This window comes from Pongo pygmaeus, chromosome Y (genome assembly GCF_028885625.2).
Source record: "Pongo pygmaeus isolate AG05252 chromosome Y, NHGRI_mPonPyg2-v2.0_pri, whole genome shotgun sequence".
Classification (NCBI taxonomy): domain Eukaryota; kingdom Metazoa; phylum Chordata; class Mammalia; order Primates; family Hominidae; genus Pongo; species Pongo pygmaeus.
In genome coordinates this window covers 15,676,616-15,691,645 of record NC_072397.2, presented here as the reverse complement: position 1 = coordinate 15,691,645, position 15,030 = coordinate 15,676,616, and the positions used below count along the sequence as shown (strand labels likewise).

The 15,030-nt window shown below is 56.6% G+C and overlaps 1 pseudogene; it reads right to left on the bottom strand.

Moving 5' to 3' along the window:
• Positions 1-4,505: 4,505 nt before the first annotated feature.
• LOC129025691 (troponin T, fast skeletal muscle-like) lies at positions 4,506-14,909 on the bottom strand (annotated as a pseudogene).
• Between the last annotated feature and the right edge of the window lie 121 nt (positions 14,910-15,030).

Below are 15,030 nucleotides of genomic sequence, written 5' to 3'. Positions count from 1 at the left end.
CTATCCAATTGTATGCTTTTTTTGGTCTATAGTTTTGTAGAGACAGCATCTCACTATATTGTCATAGCTGACATTAAAGCCCTGGCTCAAGTAGTCCGTCTGCCTCAGCCTTCCACACTGGCTCCAGCGCGAGCCACTTTGCCTGGCCATACAGTTGCTGTGACTTTGGTAATGCTTACATGCAAGGCAGTCTTACTGGTTATGTGAGGATACTAAGAAGTACAAGAGCATTGCTCAGAAAAGCGGTCACTGGGCTTAAATACTATTTGAAATGGAAAGTAAGTCGTCAACGGTAGACACGGAAGAGTCCAAGATTTTTCAGTTAAGAGGATATCACAGCAACGCAGAGTTGTGAAACCCAAGGGGGCTGTATATTTATCATTAAGATTGTACAGGGAAGTTTACACCTTAACACAAGATCCTTAGTGCAGGATTTGAAATTATTTGAGGAGAGAATTTAGAGCTAAGCAACATGAAGTGAGCAGTAGGATAAAATAGAAGGAATACTCTTGAGAAAGAGAAGAGTAAGATTTTGGACTGAGCAGAAAAAAGGAAGACACAAAAGTCACAGTTCTCAGCCAAGAAGTTTAAGCAGAACAAATTAAAATTCTGACTCAAGCCTGCATCATAATATGGAGGAAATGGAAACCTTCCATTTTCAGTTTTACATTTCCTATTAGAGGACTGGTGAAGTTAGGTAATAATTGAGTTCACAATACACAGGCTAGCACATTTCCACTAAAAGATTAGCCAGTGAACACACTGGTGAAAGACTGACCTCCAAGAAATAGCACGGAGAACCTTTAACACATGTGTGTGTGTGTGTGCGTGTGTGTGTAAATTACATGGTCACTCACCTGGGATGATATTTCCCTCTGTGTGTGTGTTGTGGGGTCACACACCTGGGATGATTGTGTGTGTGTGTGTGTGTGTGTGTGTTGGGGGTTCTCACACACCTGGGATGATGTTTCTGTGTGTGTGTGTGTGTGTGTGTGTGTTCTGCAGTCACACACATGAGGTGACATTTGTATGTGTGTGTCTCTGTTGTGAAGGGGTGATGTTTTGTATGTGTGTGTGTCGTGGGATCTCACGCACCTGGGACTGTGTTGCTGTGTGTGTGTGTGTGTGTGTGTGTGTGTTTTGGAAGGGTGATCCTTTGTGTGTATGTGTTGTGGGGTCTCACACCTGGGATGTTGCTGTGTGTGTGTGCTGTGGGGTCACACATCTGGGATGATGTTTCCATGTGTGTGTTTGTGTGTTGTGGGGTCACACACCTGACATGATGTTTCTGCATGCGTGTGTGTGTGTGTTGTGGGGTCACACCCCTGAGATGATGTTTCAGCGCGTGTGTGTGTGTGTGTGTGTGTGTGTGTGTGTGTGTTGTGGGGAGTGTTGTGTGTGTGGGTTTCAGGGTCTGCACACGTGTGTGATGCTATCTGGAAGTTCTGTTTTGTCCTCCGGTTCCTGGCCTTGTCCCCATCCCCATCGCAGACCAAGGGGGGCTGCGCTGCCACCCACCCTGCATTTTCCGGTCAACCGCAGCAGCAGAACTCCCAGAGGAGGCTGCCGGGCCCTGAGACTTTCTGGGCCGCCTTCTGTACTCCATACTTTCCTCTGTGAAAATTTTGCTGTACAAGTCAGTGTCTTGATCCAATTGCTGTGTTGTTGTGATTTATACTTTCCATAATTCTCTCTGGTCAGGATTTTCAGATTTATGACCCGCATGCGCTCTGCTGTCATGCATTCCAGAGAAGGCCGTCTGTGTCTGGCCTGCCTGCTGTCTGCTGGGAGTGCGCTGCTCTCTTGCACTGCTCTTCCCTGACCAGGGCCTGGGGTGCACCCCTGACATGGCATCCCCTCCTGCCTGGCTCCGCCTTTCTTGGGGGCGGCAAAATCTCCCTCACAGCCCTGTATTCCTCCCTCACCTCCTCCCGAGGCAATGGATTGAGAGCTGTTACTGACGGACAGGGTGGGGGGCTGGGGGTGAAGCCTGCAGATCCCTCCTGCATGAAGACCCCATGGAAGTGGACAGCAGAGGGGTCCTATAGGCTCTGGTGGGGATGAAGCCCGCGTTTTAGAAGGAAAAGCCATGGGCAGCGTCTGATGGGCATCCGGGCACCGCCCTGGCTGTAGCAGCAGGTGGCCTGTGCTGGCCAGTCCTCTCCTCAGCTAGCCTGCAGGTGGCCAGGATGCTCTGAGCTTGGGCAGCCCCTACCCTCCCTCAGACCATGTTCCCTGGGGCCCACATGCAGAAACAAGAGCACACTGTGGAGGGGGGTCTGAGTCTTTATTCACAGGCCCCAGGGGATGGAGGCAGCAAGGACAGAGACGACGGGGATGGGATGGTGCTCCAGGATGGCCTCTCCACCCCCAGGATTGTCAGGGAGCCCCTACAAGACTGTGGGGGCTGGAGGATGTGGAGTCCCACGAGTGGTGGAGGGTCTCTGCCTCGAGGGGCCTCTCTGGCCTCTCTACTTCCAGCGCCCACCCACTTTTCCCTTGGCCCAGGAACCAACCTTCTTGCTGCTGCAAATGGGAAGCAAGTGGTCCTTGAGGTTCAGGGCCTCTGGCCGTGTCCCTCCTGCTCCCCCACACTGGGAGGACTGTCAGCCCGACGCCAGGGTGTTCTCAGGGCACACCCCCGGCTTCAGTCCAGGTAGTGCACACTCACCTGTGCCTGGCAGACAGAGGTCATTAGTGTGGTTAGGGGGCTGGCACGTGAGCCTGGGACACCCTCCCTCTGTCCTCCCTTCCTTGCCTGAGGTACCACTGCAGACAGAGCCCCGAGCTGGGAAAGACGATCTTTGCAGATAATGATAATCCTCCCAGGCCTCAAAAGAGCTCATGCCCCTCCAGGCGGTGGCCTCCGAGGTCTGGCAGTCCCAGGAGCCTGCCCCATTTGTCTGAGCCCTTCACATGGCCGTGAGTGAGGCAGAGCTGGGTGCCGGTGAGCCATGGAGGCAGGCAGGGGACAGGAGTGCACCAGCCTGCCAGGCGGGCCCCTTACAGACAGGCTGTTCAGCAGGACACATGGCTGGCAAAGGCTGTGCCTTCTCACGTGTTCCTGAGCACCCTCAGCACATGGACACAGGCAGGCGCCTGCCCACCATGTCAACTGCCTGCCATCAGAGGGACCTGCAAGGATCCCTGATGACACAACAGGGAAGCTCTGAGGTCATGTGCACCATGGAAGACACTGCCCTGGGTGCTGCAAGGAAGCCAGGGCCACAGGAGGAGGGAGAGGGATCCCAGAAAACATCAAAACCCCAAGTAGCCCCAAACACTGCAATCCTTGGGGAAATGGAACTGGCTGCACCACTGGGCTCGGTGACAGGACCCCCAGAGTGGCATCACTGGAAGCACCTGGGTGCAGCCCCATGCAGGTGATCGAGTAGCTATGCCAAGGGATGCCACAGCCTGCAGGGACACGATTTTATGGAAGAGGCATCATCATCATCCTGAGGAGTCCATGATTTTGGCCAGTGTAACAGAGGGGCTGGTGATGAAGCCCTGGCTGCTTAATTTCCTGTCCTAGGTCCCTTGGAGGGTGGGACGCTCGAGGGATGACCCGGGGCCCAGGTTGGCCACACCAAAGGCCGCCGTTGCAGCCCCATCTGGAGGTCCCCTGGCTACCTTCTCCCTGCAGCCATTGCCAGACTCAGGGTGAGGGCATGATGGGCGAGTCCCACTGGGCACCCTCCTCCTGGCTTTGCTATCCCCTAGGGCTCCTCTGGGTGCAGGAGAGGAAGGAGGCTCCGGGTCCCTGGCCACAGGCCTGCACATGCTGTCCCAAGTGACCTGGCCAAATTAGTCTCAATTCTGTCCTACTGAGGCCAGCCACCACCAGCCATTGTTAGGGATTGGCTACAGCAGCTGGTGCGGAGGTCCCCTGTGCGCAGCACGGAGCAAGGACGGCAGGGCTACTCACTGGTTCTGGGCCTGGTAGATGCCGCTCCTGAGCGTGGTGATCTGTGAAAAACACGAATGAGTCACTGTGGTGAGCCGAGGGCCAGGCCTGTGTGTGTCGGGCAAAGGCTCATCTCCACCGCAGGGTGGGTGGAGCTGCTGGGACACCACTAGGGCTCCTTGGCTCCCTTACTGCCTCCTGGCTCTTTGTGCAGGGGGACACTATCCTTTGGCCCTCTGGCTCGTGCCTGGACTTACTCTCACCGGCCTGTACCGGACTGGGCTGCCACACATGGAAGCCTGGACCTGGCCACTTACCGTTAGCCTGTGGCAGGATGTGGGGCCGGGGCCTTGGAGCATGGATGGGGAGAGGGTGCAGGTGAGGCCTGTGGACACCTCCTTACGAACTCTGGCTCCCTTCAGCCTTGTCTTTGGGGCAGAGGAAATGGTGAGGCTTTGTTAAATAAGCCCCAAAGGTAAGGCCAGGCGCCTGGTGTCCTCCTCCCGCCATGGACAAACAGGGACTTTGGTAGCCTGGGTAGCAGTCGCCAGGTCCTGCAGGGCTACACCCTGGCGCTGAGTCTGGCAACACCTACCCCTCACCTCAGTTTGTCTTCACTGAGGTGGTTGATCTTGAGCGGCTTGCATCTCTCAGTGAGAATCTTCAGTTTGCGGGCTGTCTGCTTCTCGCCTTTCTTCTGGTCAGCCTGTAGGGGACAGGCCCAAAGAGAGGGCTTGCATCTCTCAGTGAGAATCTTCTTCATTTCAAAGGCTGTCCGCTTCTTGTCCCTCTTCTGGTCAGCCTGTAGGGTGCAGGCCCAAAGAGAGGGGCCCAGTCTCTGGAGGTCACTGGGTGCAGCCCACACTGAAGGCTGCCACCATGCTCCTAGCAGCGGTATGCACCTTTGCCAGATAGCTGCTCTAGTTGGCTCCCATGGAAGACAGAGCCTTACTCTTCTTCAGATCGTCCTCTGCCCTCCTCGTGGTGTCCTCCTCCTCCCTTCTGGCCTTTTCCTCCAGTGGACACCCTGTCCCCAAGATGCTCAGGGATGGAGGGAGTGCTGTGCTTCCTGGGCAGTTTTTAGGGACCCATCCTGGGCTTAGAACTGTCTGGAAGGAAGCTCCAGGTCTTGGCCAGGACTCGTTCTCTTGCACGGGTTTCTGCAGGGTGTGGAGGCCTTAGTCACTGGCTCTGATCAGCTGCCAATGACAATGGGAAACCCAGGAGAAGGAAGGTCGCAGCACCCTGCATTTCTCTGGGCCTGGGTCTCGTTTGCTGATGAGGCACGGGTGGGGACGGTGCACTCCTCACCGCCAGTCTGCTCTGGCGTTCCCTCTCCTACTCTGCACGAGTCCTCTGCTGCTCTGCTCTCTCTGCACGGTGCTTCTGGTGTGGCCAGAAAAGGGGGTCTGCTGGGCCTTCTCCCCAACTGCTCCCATGGTTCCCCCCAGTCCCTGCTGCAACCTGAACTGCCCCACTGACAATTCTCTCCTTGAGAGCGATCAGCTTCTCTTCCTCCTTCTTCTGAGCCTCAAAGTGTCCATCAATGAGGGCCTGGAGCTCCATTAGGTCTTTGTTCTGACACTTCTTCTGGATGTCCTGTGGGCAGGGGCAGTGGGCATCAGCCCCACCCCTCTCTCCAACCTCTGCCCTGCCTGGCCTGCCTTGCAGCAAGAGGCCCCTTCCTTTGCTCCAGCAGAGAAGCCCTGTCTCCCTCGGCCACCATGAAAATGGCAAGTGGCAAGGAATGCTTTGCCTTCTTCACATTGCCATGGCTGCTATCCTCATAGGGGCCAAGGGTGACCTGATTTCAGAGCCACACGGCCGGGATGGTGCCCAGCCACAAGGTCCTCAGCATCACTGGGGTGGACTGGCTCAGACTTGGCTCTGTCATCAACCTCAGAGATTCCCTGAATGGACCTGTCAGAGAAAAGACTGCTGAGTGACAGAAATTCGTTGGATAAATAGATGGGAATTTGAACAGATGAACTCACGGATGGGTGGATGAATGATACAGGATGGACACAGATGAGTGAGTGGATGGATGGATGGATGATTGGAGAAATGGGGGATGGACAGGTGGATGGATAGGTGAATGGATACAACAGTGGGTGGATAGTTGGGTGAGTTTATGCATGGGTGATTGGGTGTGTGGATGGATCCATGAATGAGTGAGTGGATACGTGGCTGGTTGGGTGGATGGAAGTAAGGGTCCATGGATGGATGAATGGGTGGATGAGTGGGTGGGTGGGTGATTGCATAGGTGAGTGGATAACGGATGGATGAATGAGTTGAAGGGCGAATGGGTTGGTGGATGGGTCAGTGGATGGATGGATGGAGAGATCAATGGTTAGGGGGTTGCATGGGTGGGCAAGTTGGTAGGTGGATGGACGGATGAATGAGGGATAGATGGTTGGGTGGATGGATGGGTGGATGGGTGAGTGTATTGATGGGTAGGTGAATGGGAAGGTGCTTATGTGGGTGGGTGGATGGATGGATAGAAGGATAGATGGAGGAGAAGGGTAGAGAGATGTTTCTTTTTAGAGGGGTTTCTTCTGGTCCAGGAATAGGTTACGGTAGAATTGCCCAGACCCAGGGGTCCCTAGCTCTGAGTACTTGGGAGGAAGTGACCTCCTGAGGCCTGGCCTGGAGCCCAAAACCTGGGTGGTGGGGAAATTGTGGCCATGTTGACCAGAGTCCTATAAACTTACATGGAAGTCTCCTTTCTCCTTTTCTGGGATCTTAGGAGCTGTGAGTCTCAAGAGCAGACAGAGAGGCCGATGAGCAGAGACACGGGAAGCCAACCCAGAGGGTCAGCCTGGTGCCTTTCTCTGCCTGGCTCCTCCTGACCCTGGTGCCCTCCTGCTCTGGCCTCCAACTGAGGATGCCCTGCCTAACGGCAGGTTTGCCCCAGCTTTATGCTTCTGAGGTTTGTAGCCCACCATCCTGAGAGTGGCTTGAGCCTCGTCAAGAAGGCCTCACCTTCCAGCGCCCCTGTCTGCCTTTCAGCTTCTTTCCATTGCAAGTGTCGCTGCACCACAGATACCAGGGAGGGTACCTCTGTTTCCTTCTCAAACAGAAAAACAAAGGCAGCCAGGTCGTGTGAGAAGCCACGGTGCGGTGGCCTCCCTGGGCAAGAATGGCTGCTGCGAGCCTGGGCATTTCCCCAGCCCCTCTTTTTCTCCAGCCCCTCCTTTTCCCCAGCCCCTCTTTCATCTTCCTCTCTGGGGTCCAAAGGAAAGAGGAGTCGAGGCTGGGAAGGAAGCAATCTGAAGGGGAAATGAGGCCCCCTCTCCGGTTCAGTGTGCGATCCCCTCCTCTAACCAATATACTGCAGTTGCAGTAAAGAGTTAAAACAACACTTTTTTTTTTTTCAACAATATCAATCAAAAACTGGAGCAGTAAAAGGTTTCCTAGGCTCAGAAGCAGCAGAAGGTGGCTCTAAGGGAAGGAAGGCCACATGATGCCACACAAATGAAAAACTTCTGTACGTGAAAAAAAAGAACAATATGTAGGCCAAAAAAAAAAAAAGACTCAAAATATATTTTCAGCAAATACAGAGAAGACTTATAACCTTAGGCAAGCTGATGACTAAGAAAACACAGAGACACCTCTACCATGAGGCAAATGAGCATCGGCCATAGCTACCAGTTCTCAGAGAAGAGACCACCCATCCACAAACAGAGGGAATCGTTGGCCCCGAGTGACTACTGGGGCTCAAAGCCAAACAACCACGAGGTGCCCTTTCTCATCCATCCGAGGCTGCGACATGAAAGCACATTTCTGTCCTTGGGTGAGGAGGGTGTGGGACACAGACCTGCTCACATCCCACGGTAGAAGACAGTGTTGGCCAGGCCTTGTGGGAAGCAATTTGGCAGTGGATGTCACAGACTTAAGATCATTCATCGTCTTTCACGCTGTAATTCCAGTTCTGGGAAATAACCCTAAAGATGGAAAATGCTTTCCAACCGGCGTTATTTATGATAGTAAAATATTGGGGAAAGCCTGCAATAGGGGAATGGTTAGGAAAATTATGGTTTGTCCATTGGTGGAATATCATGTGGCTATTCAAAGTATTTAAGAAGACAGTGTGAAAACTTGGAAAAATACTTATGAATAGTGCTAAATTTTTTAAAAAGCAGAATTCAAGGCTGTATAGACAGTATGATGTTTGAAAAACAGCGCCAAGTTGAAATCTTTTTTTCCCAGCCCTATGTATGGAAAAAAGGAAGAGATAAGGCTTTTTAGTTCCTTCTGCTCTTTTCCACAGTCGGGCTGGCTGGGTGGGAGAATTATAGGTGACTTTTCTTTTCTCCTTTGACTTTTATATATTTCCAAATGTTCCTTCATGAGGTGTTTTATTTTCTTAATGAATAAACAAACGTTTTCTCTAAAAGGAGAAAATATCTCGTGATCTGGCATTACTTTTCTTAAAATCACTGACAAATAAAACGCAAAGGATGGAAATAGGCCGGCTATACCCTTTAGATGCGCTCACTCTTCTTCTGAGACTCTGCAGTGCTCCCCAAGTGGGAGCCAACAGTGAGTGTGTGCTAAGATGCTCTAAGATTGCTCCTCGTGCAGAGAAAAACGACGGCAAAAGCACTCAAGAGATGAATCATATAGTGAGTGCTGTGGCTTCTGAGTACTGATCAAAAGCAGAAAATTCGCAAGAGCTGCAGTAAAAAAAACAAATCTACGAAGTGCTGACAAGCAGCTACGCTGAGGACGAGAGCCTCCAAATTTGCCCAAAAGGGGAACAGGGGCCCCTGCACAGCCAAAGCTATTTTAGACACGGTCAAGGTGTCATTCTGCAGTGAGTTTCTGGGGTGAGTCCCCCACCTTTCTCCCACTTCCTGACTCACTTTCCTGTCGATTTTCACATCTAGGGCTCTGGGAGTCCTCAAAGTATAGTGGGGCATGGTGCAGTCCACCGAAGGCCGTGGGGTGTTGTGGTGGCCCGACTCCCTGCACCCCGCCTTCCTTCCTCGACTCTCTCCCACCCCCGTCTCCTCCCTTCTTTGTCTGTAGCCTCCTCCTGCAGGAAGCCCTCCTTGTTTGCACCGCATCACCTTGGGCAAAATCACACCCTTCTGGGACTCCCAAGCCCATCTTCCAGGTGAGCCTCATCCCTCCCACCTTGCAGTCTGAGCATCCCTCCGAGCATCTCTCTGAGTGCAGGCTCCAGGCAGCGGGCCCTGGCCTGCTCCCCTACCTCCACCACGGAACACACTCAGCACCAGGTCTGCCAGGACCCCACACTCACTTGGGCCTTGGCCTCTCCTTTGGTCAGCACACCATCAGCGTGGGGAGAGGGAGAGAGAAAGCTCGCGTGAGACTCGGAGGCCGGGGGCCTTGGGATCCCCCTGCTGAAGGCGGCCCTCCTTTTCAGCTGGGTGTACCCCCACCCCCCAGAAATAAGACAGCCCAGTTTCTGCTCTAGGCCTCCAAAAGCCCCTTTGAAGGGCTTTGAAGGGGAAGAGCACAGGGCCTGGAGCCGGGAGGGAGGGTGAGGAAGAGGAAGGGAAGAAATAGGAGCTAGACAGGCAGAGTCTTTGAAGGCTGGGAAGGGAGGAGTGGGAGGAAAGAGGATAGGGGCTTGGAAAGAAGATGGGGAAGGAAGAGGCTCGGGAGAAAGGGGAGAGGGGGCGCACCTGCCGGGGCTCTGGCGCTGCCGGGTGGTCCTGCCACTTCCCCCTCTGCTGTGTGGCAGAAGCTCAGAGCCTTGGCATCTGCGAGGCCCTGACAGCCCGAACCCGGTGGCACCATGTGGAGCAGCAAGGCCTGGCCTTCCGAGGCCCAGGCGTCAGGGGAAGAGAAAGATGCCCTCGGCCCTCCGAGTCTGAACCAACGCCCTCCTCTGCAGTTGGCTGATGCCAGCAGGCCTGGGCCCCGGGGTGGGGGTAGGGATCCTGCCTTGCCAGTGCCCAGCCCGGGGCCCGGTGGGCCTCGAGTGTCCAGGCTGGCAGATCCCTCGGTTGCCTGGGAGCCCCCTGCACATCACAGAGAGCCTGCCAGCACTCTTGGTTTTGCCGGGGGCCCTGAGGTCCCCCGTTCCAGATACCTTGGTGGGTGCGTGTGCATGGGGAGTGAGCACTGGGATATCCTGAGCGCCAAAGTCTGGCCAAGGGCCCAGAAGGAATGGTGTGGTGAGGACGATGAATGGGATGCCGGCCCCGGCCTTGCTGACTTAGGGGTTTTGCTGGACGCAGCGCCTGGCTGAGGAGGAACCCCTCGGGGTGGGAAGGCCAGCCAGAAAGAAGGGCAGGATGTGGTGGGAGGCTGAGTGCCTGAGTGCTTGGGGGGAGCGACCACATAGCCAAGCAGCAAAGCTCTCCTGGCGGCCCTGCCTCCTCTGCTCCTGCGCCACTCTGCCTTGCTGTCTATCTGTCGGCCTCAGTGCTGCTTCCAGAGTGACCTGGCAGCCCTGTCACCCCCACAGGCCATCTCCTGGGCACCCTCTCCCTGCACAGCTGGAGCCCCATCCCCCGCCTAGCATGCACTTTCTTGTTCAGGGGACTCTCTGAGGCTGGAGTCATGCAATAGCTCAGTCCCAACAGGGAGGAGCCCCTCAGCCCCACAGGCTCATGAACGGCGGAAGCTGAGAAGCATTCCCCAGCTGGGGCCCCTGACTTGAATCTTCAGCTTTCCAACCTCCACCCAGGGGTTCTGCCAGCCCCACTGCCAGCGAGGCCAGGCCCACCCAGGGGGCGTCCTCGCACCGGGTGTGTCTGGCTCGGGCCCAGGCGCTGGGTGGGATGCTGGGACCTGACTGGGCCTTTGCACACGTGGCCCACAGCTGTTTCGGGTCCCCAGCGTTCCCAGCTTGGGCCTCAGCCTGCCTTTCTGCTTCACTCCACTTGCCCCTCCACAATCCCTTCCACGTCACCCCTCCCTACCTTCCTGCTTCTGGCTTGCTAACCGGGGCAGGGTGGAGGCCTCTCGTCCTGAGCTCTTCCCACCCCACTCCGGTGGATCCAGAGAGTCCCAGTGGACCCCAGCACCGTCCTACCAAGGCCTGCTCTGCCTTAGACTCAAGGCTGGCCACCCCCACCTCCCATCTTCCTGTTGGCGGCCCAGGAACACCCTCCTGGTCCCCAAGCTACAGAATGAATCCTCTCTGCCTGGGAGACCCAGAGGAAGTCTGCATTCCATCGGCCAGCCCTTCCTAAGCCAGGGTCCTCACTCTGTCCCGAGCCCAGAGGCCAGATCGGGTTACGTTGTTGGTCCAAACTGCACAAGGGGTGGGCAAGAGGGAGGAAGCGAGAGAGGACAAAAGGGAGGACGGGGGCTCTGGCCTGGAGGCTGAGGAGCGCCGGCGTACCTTCTTGAACTTCCTCTGCAGACGCAGCATCATGGTAGGCAGAAAGGGCAGGAGGGAGGGAGAACCAGTGTGAGCGGTGGCAGCACACAGAGGAGGGGAGGGGAGGGTCGAGGTGATGGGGCAAGCAGGCCAGGCCGTGCGGGGTTACACGGCCCCTCTTGTTCCTTCTTGGGTCCTGCACCCCCCAGATGGCCACACCTGCGCCCACATGGCATTGAAGTCACGCAAGTACCTGGTACATGAACTTCATGGGACAAGGAGGCCACTGAACAAGAGGCAAAACCGTGGGTCAGAGGTCAAAGGAGAAGGGTCCCAGGTGAATGGAAAAGCGGCCCGTCACCACTGCAGCCCGAGGGTGGGGTGTGTGCGGGGAGCCAGCAGGACACGGTCAGAATTGGCCCAGGCACCAGCACGGCCCCAGTCCCATGTCCCCAAACCCTGCTCTCAGCATCCGGGAGAACCCTAGATGGGAAAACGGAGCCTCAGAGGGTGGCCAGGAGCTGTGGCTCTTGCCCTGGGTGGAGGAGGCTCGGCACTGGGGCTGGACCTTCCTTTGCTAGACCCCATCCCCTTTCTGTCCGGGGGTGCCCCCAGAAGGGGGTCCGTGCCTTTGGCCGGGGCGCCAAGGCCCATGCATGAGGTTCTAACCTGGCTGGGCAGCACCAGGGGCCCACAAGGGCAGGGCTGGTAGCCCTGGGAGGCAGAGCCACAGATGGGCTATGGGAGGTGTCCCCAGGACCCCCACTTCCTCCTGCCATCCCAAGAGCTGAGGGCCCACTCGTTCAGTCCCTGATGGGATTCTTTCCACCCTCCGAGGGTACTGGCAGCCCAGGGTGCTAATGACATCTCTGCCTGCTGATCTGGGCATGAGACCCCAGCCCTCTTATCTGCCCCCAGGCCGTGTGCACCACAAGGGTCTCACAGCAGAAGGCTGTGAGGGGGCCTGGCGACAGGGGGGTGGCAAGGGCATGTGCACAAGGGACCCGACAGTGGCTCTGCCCCCAGCTGCCTTCCCTCCCCCGACCCTGTACTGTCCCACGATGTGGCTGGGGTCCCGGCCAGGCCCAGGGCTCAATGCCACCACGGGTTCTCGGCTTCCCGCCCTGGGGTGGAAGCTGGGGTGGGCCTACTTCTGGCCATGAAGCGTCCCCTCTGGCCCATGCCTGCGGATGCCCTGGTGACAAAGAGCCTAGCCTACACCTGCCTGGGGAGTCCCTGGCCCTGCTACTTCCTGGGGGACTGCGTGGAAGGCGTCCCACCCTCGAGACTCCATGCTGTCTCTGGTCAAGCATTGGCCATGGTTAGTGGGTTACATTAGGTCCACTTGTGGGGACCCCTTGGCTGGCTGGTACCTCGTGGCTTCCCCACCCTCTCCCACACCCCCACACGGGCTCAAGCCAGGCCCTGGGCCCCTCTTGGGGACCAGAAGTCCTGTGTTCTCGTACCTTCCTCATGGATTTCTGCAGTGGATGAGAGCTGGGGGTTGCGGGTGGCAGGGGGAGATAGGAGAGGGTTAGACAGGGACACGTGGCAATTCTTAGAGGTGGCGTGGAGGTCAACGTCTTCTGGAGCAGGAACGCTGGGGAGGAGACATGGGGGCCAGGGCCTCGCATCCCACTTACCTTCCTCCTGGGCTTCCTCTGAGAGCTGGAGAAGCCTGGAGCAGGAGAAGGCAGGGATGGGGGAGAGAGGAAACAGAGACAGTGATTAGCGCATACTCGGGCCGCAAGGACAGGAGGCTGGCCGGCTGAGAGAAGAGGGCCTGGGCTCGCTTGGCTGCGGTAAAAGATGGGGGTCAGTCCTTCATCTCTGGTCAGCCCCGGTGAGCTGGGACTGCCACCAGAAGAGCTGTTCACTGTCAACTGGGCTGGGCCAGAAAGCCTGGGGTCATCGGAAAAGTACACGAGAGGGCTGGGAGAGCCATTCTGAAAGCACATAGACATAGACGGACATGGGGTGGACATCTGCCTAGAGGGTGAGGGGGTTCTAGTGGAGCCCAAACTGAGCCTCAGGTTGTAGCAGGCCTAAGGGTGGGTTTAGGAAGCCGGTAAGGGATGCTGAAGCAGCTATCCATTGAGACCTGCTTCTCACACACTGAACTTAGCCACCCAGGCCACTTAGGCGGCTTAAGGTTCCACAGCCCTGAAATGTGCGTGTTACAGTTCCCTGATGGGTATTTCTGTCTCAGCCCATGGATGGCCTGGGTTTGCTCACTGCAGTCTCTTTTCGGAGCTTTGGGTTGTCCATGTGTGTCCCAGCGCCAGCACCCACAGGACTCTCAGCCCCCAGCCCTGGCCTCCTCTCTGAGGCCCTAACTCCCTCAGGTAGTACTAGAGGGGATTGAGCTACAGCCCCTGGCTGATGATCCAGGGGACTGGGGAAAGTGTTCCATGACAGGTCAGGTCTTGCCTCAAAGCCCGTTCCCCAGAGGCCAAGGAACAACCCCCAAGCTCCTTTCACATGAGGCCCCACAGCGGCCCCACCTTAGCAAGGCTGCAGACCTGGGCATTCATGGTCAGCCAACCAGCTGAAGAACCTCAGTTAGGCAGATTCCTGCCTGTAGCTGGGGGCTTGACCTTCATGATCCCAGAACCCCTAGCCTGCAGTGGAATGAGTAACCCTGTATCCTCCAGGGAGAGGAGTCCCAAAGTCTTATGCCAGGTGTACCCTTCCGCATACCACCTCCTCTACCATGCCGGGAGGCGCTCCTTTAGGAGGACGCCGACACGATGCTCCTTCATGATCCCTTCCATGCAGAGATAAGTGTTGTGACAAGAGGAAAGCTTCATCCTGCCTCCGGTAGGTACCTGGGATGGCTGAATTCCGGTCACCTGCCTGGCTAAGAAGGAGAAAGAGGAGAGACTCAAAGGGACCTTTTCATCTAGATGGGCGGAGGTGGCCTGCTAGCTGGGGTGAAGCATGCTTTTCTTCTTCTCAGCTCTCCCCGTAGACACCTTGTGGTACCAAGGTGACACCAACCTGACTCGGAAACCCCACCCCTTCCCCAGACACAATGTCCACAGCCTGAGGTGAAGTTCCCTCAGGTAGCTAAGCAGGACGTCTTCACGCTTTGTGATCCGGGCCGAATTCTGGGTGTGCACCTTGGGTTTCTGGGATGAGCCTGCTAGAAACAGGCATGGGCAGCCGGAATGGTTTCATGGCTGGAATTGGCATGCAGACTCCCCTTCCTCCAGGGACTTTCCAAGAGAAAAGTGCCCTTCAACATTGTGCTGTGTGTGACGGGTCCTTGGCGCGGATATTCTCCCCACTTCCTGATGAGCTTGCCTACCCGTCCCTACCACGTGCTCTGATGGCACCCACAAACAACCTGCCTTCCTATCTACAGGAGCCTGACCTCGGTTTCCCTCCCGTTCTCCATCCTCTGTCTTCTGGCTGAGCCCCTGCGGCTCTGGCCTGGCCCCACCCCATCTTGCCTTGGGAAGCCTAACACCCAGCCCCAGCTGCCAGCCAGCCCGAATGGGCAGCTGCAAGGTTGAGGATCTGGCCCAGAAACTGGGCATGCGCTGGGGCCTGGGGTGTTCGTGTAGCCCAGCTCCAAGAGAAGGATGTCCAGAGAGTCCTTTGCCAGCTGGGGCCAGGGCCAGGCTGTTCCCTCTGATCCTCCTCCTGCCACTTGGCGTCGGCCTCCTCCCTGGCCACCACCTGGACCACCGCCATTATGTTGTCCACAACCAGCACCGCATCCTCCCTCAAGGCCGCCTCCTCCCTCTGCACCGCTGCCGCCCTCTCCTGCCTCAAGGCTGACCACGGGAGCCCTCCTCCGGAGCTCCCACAGACC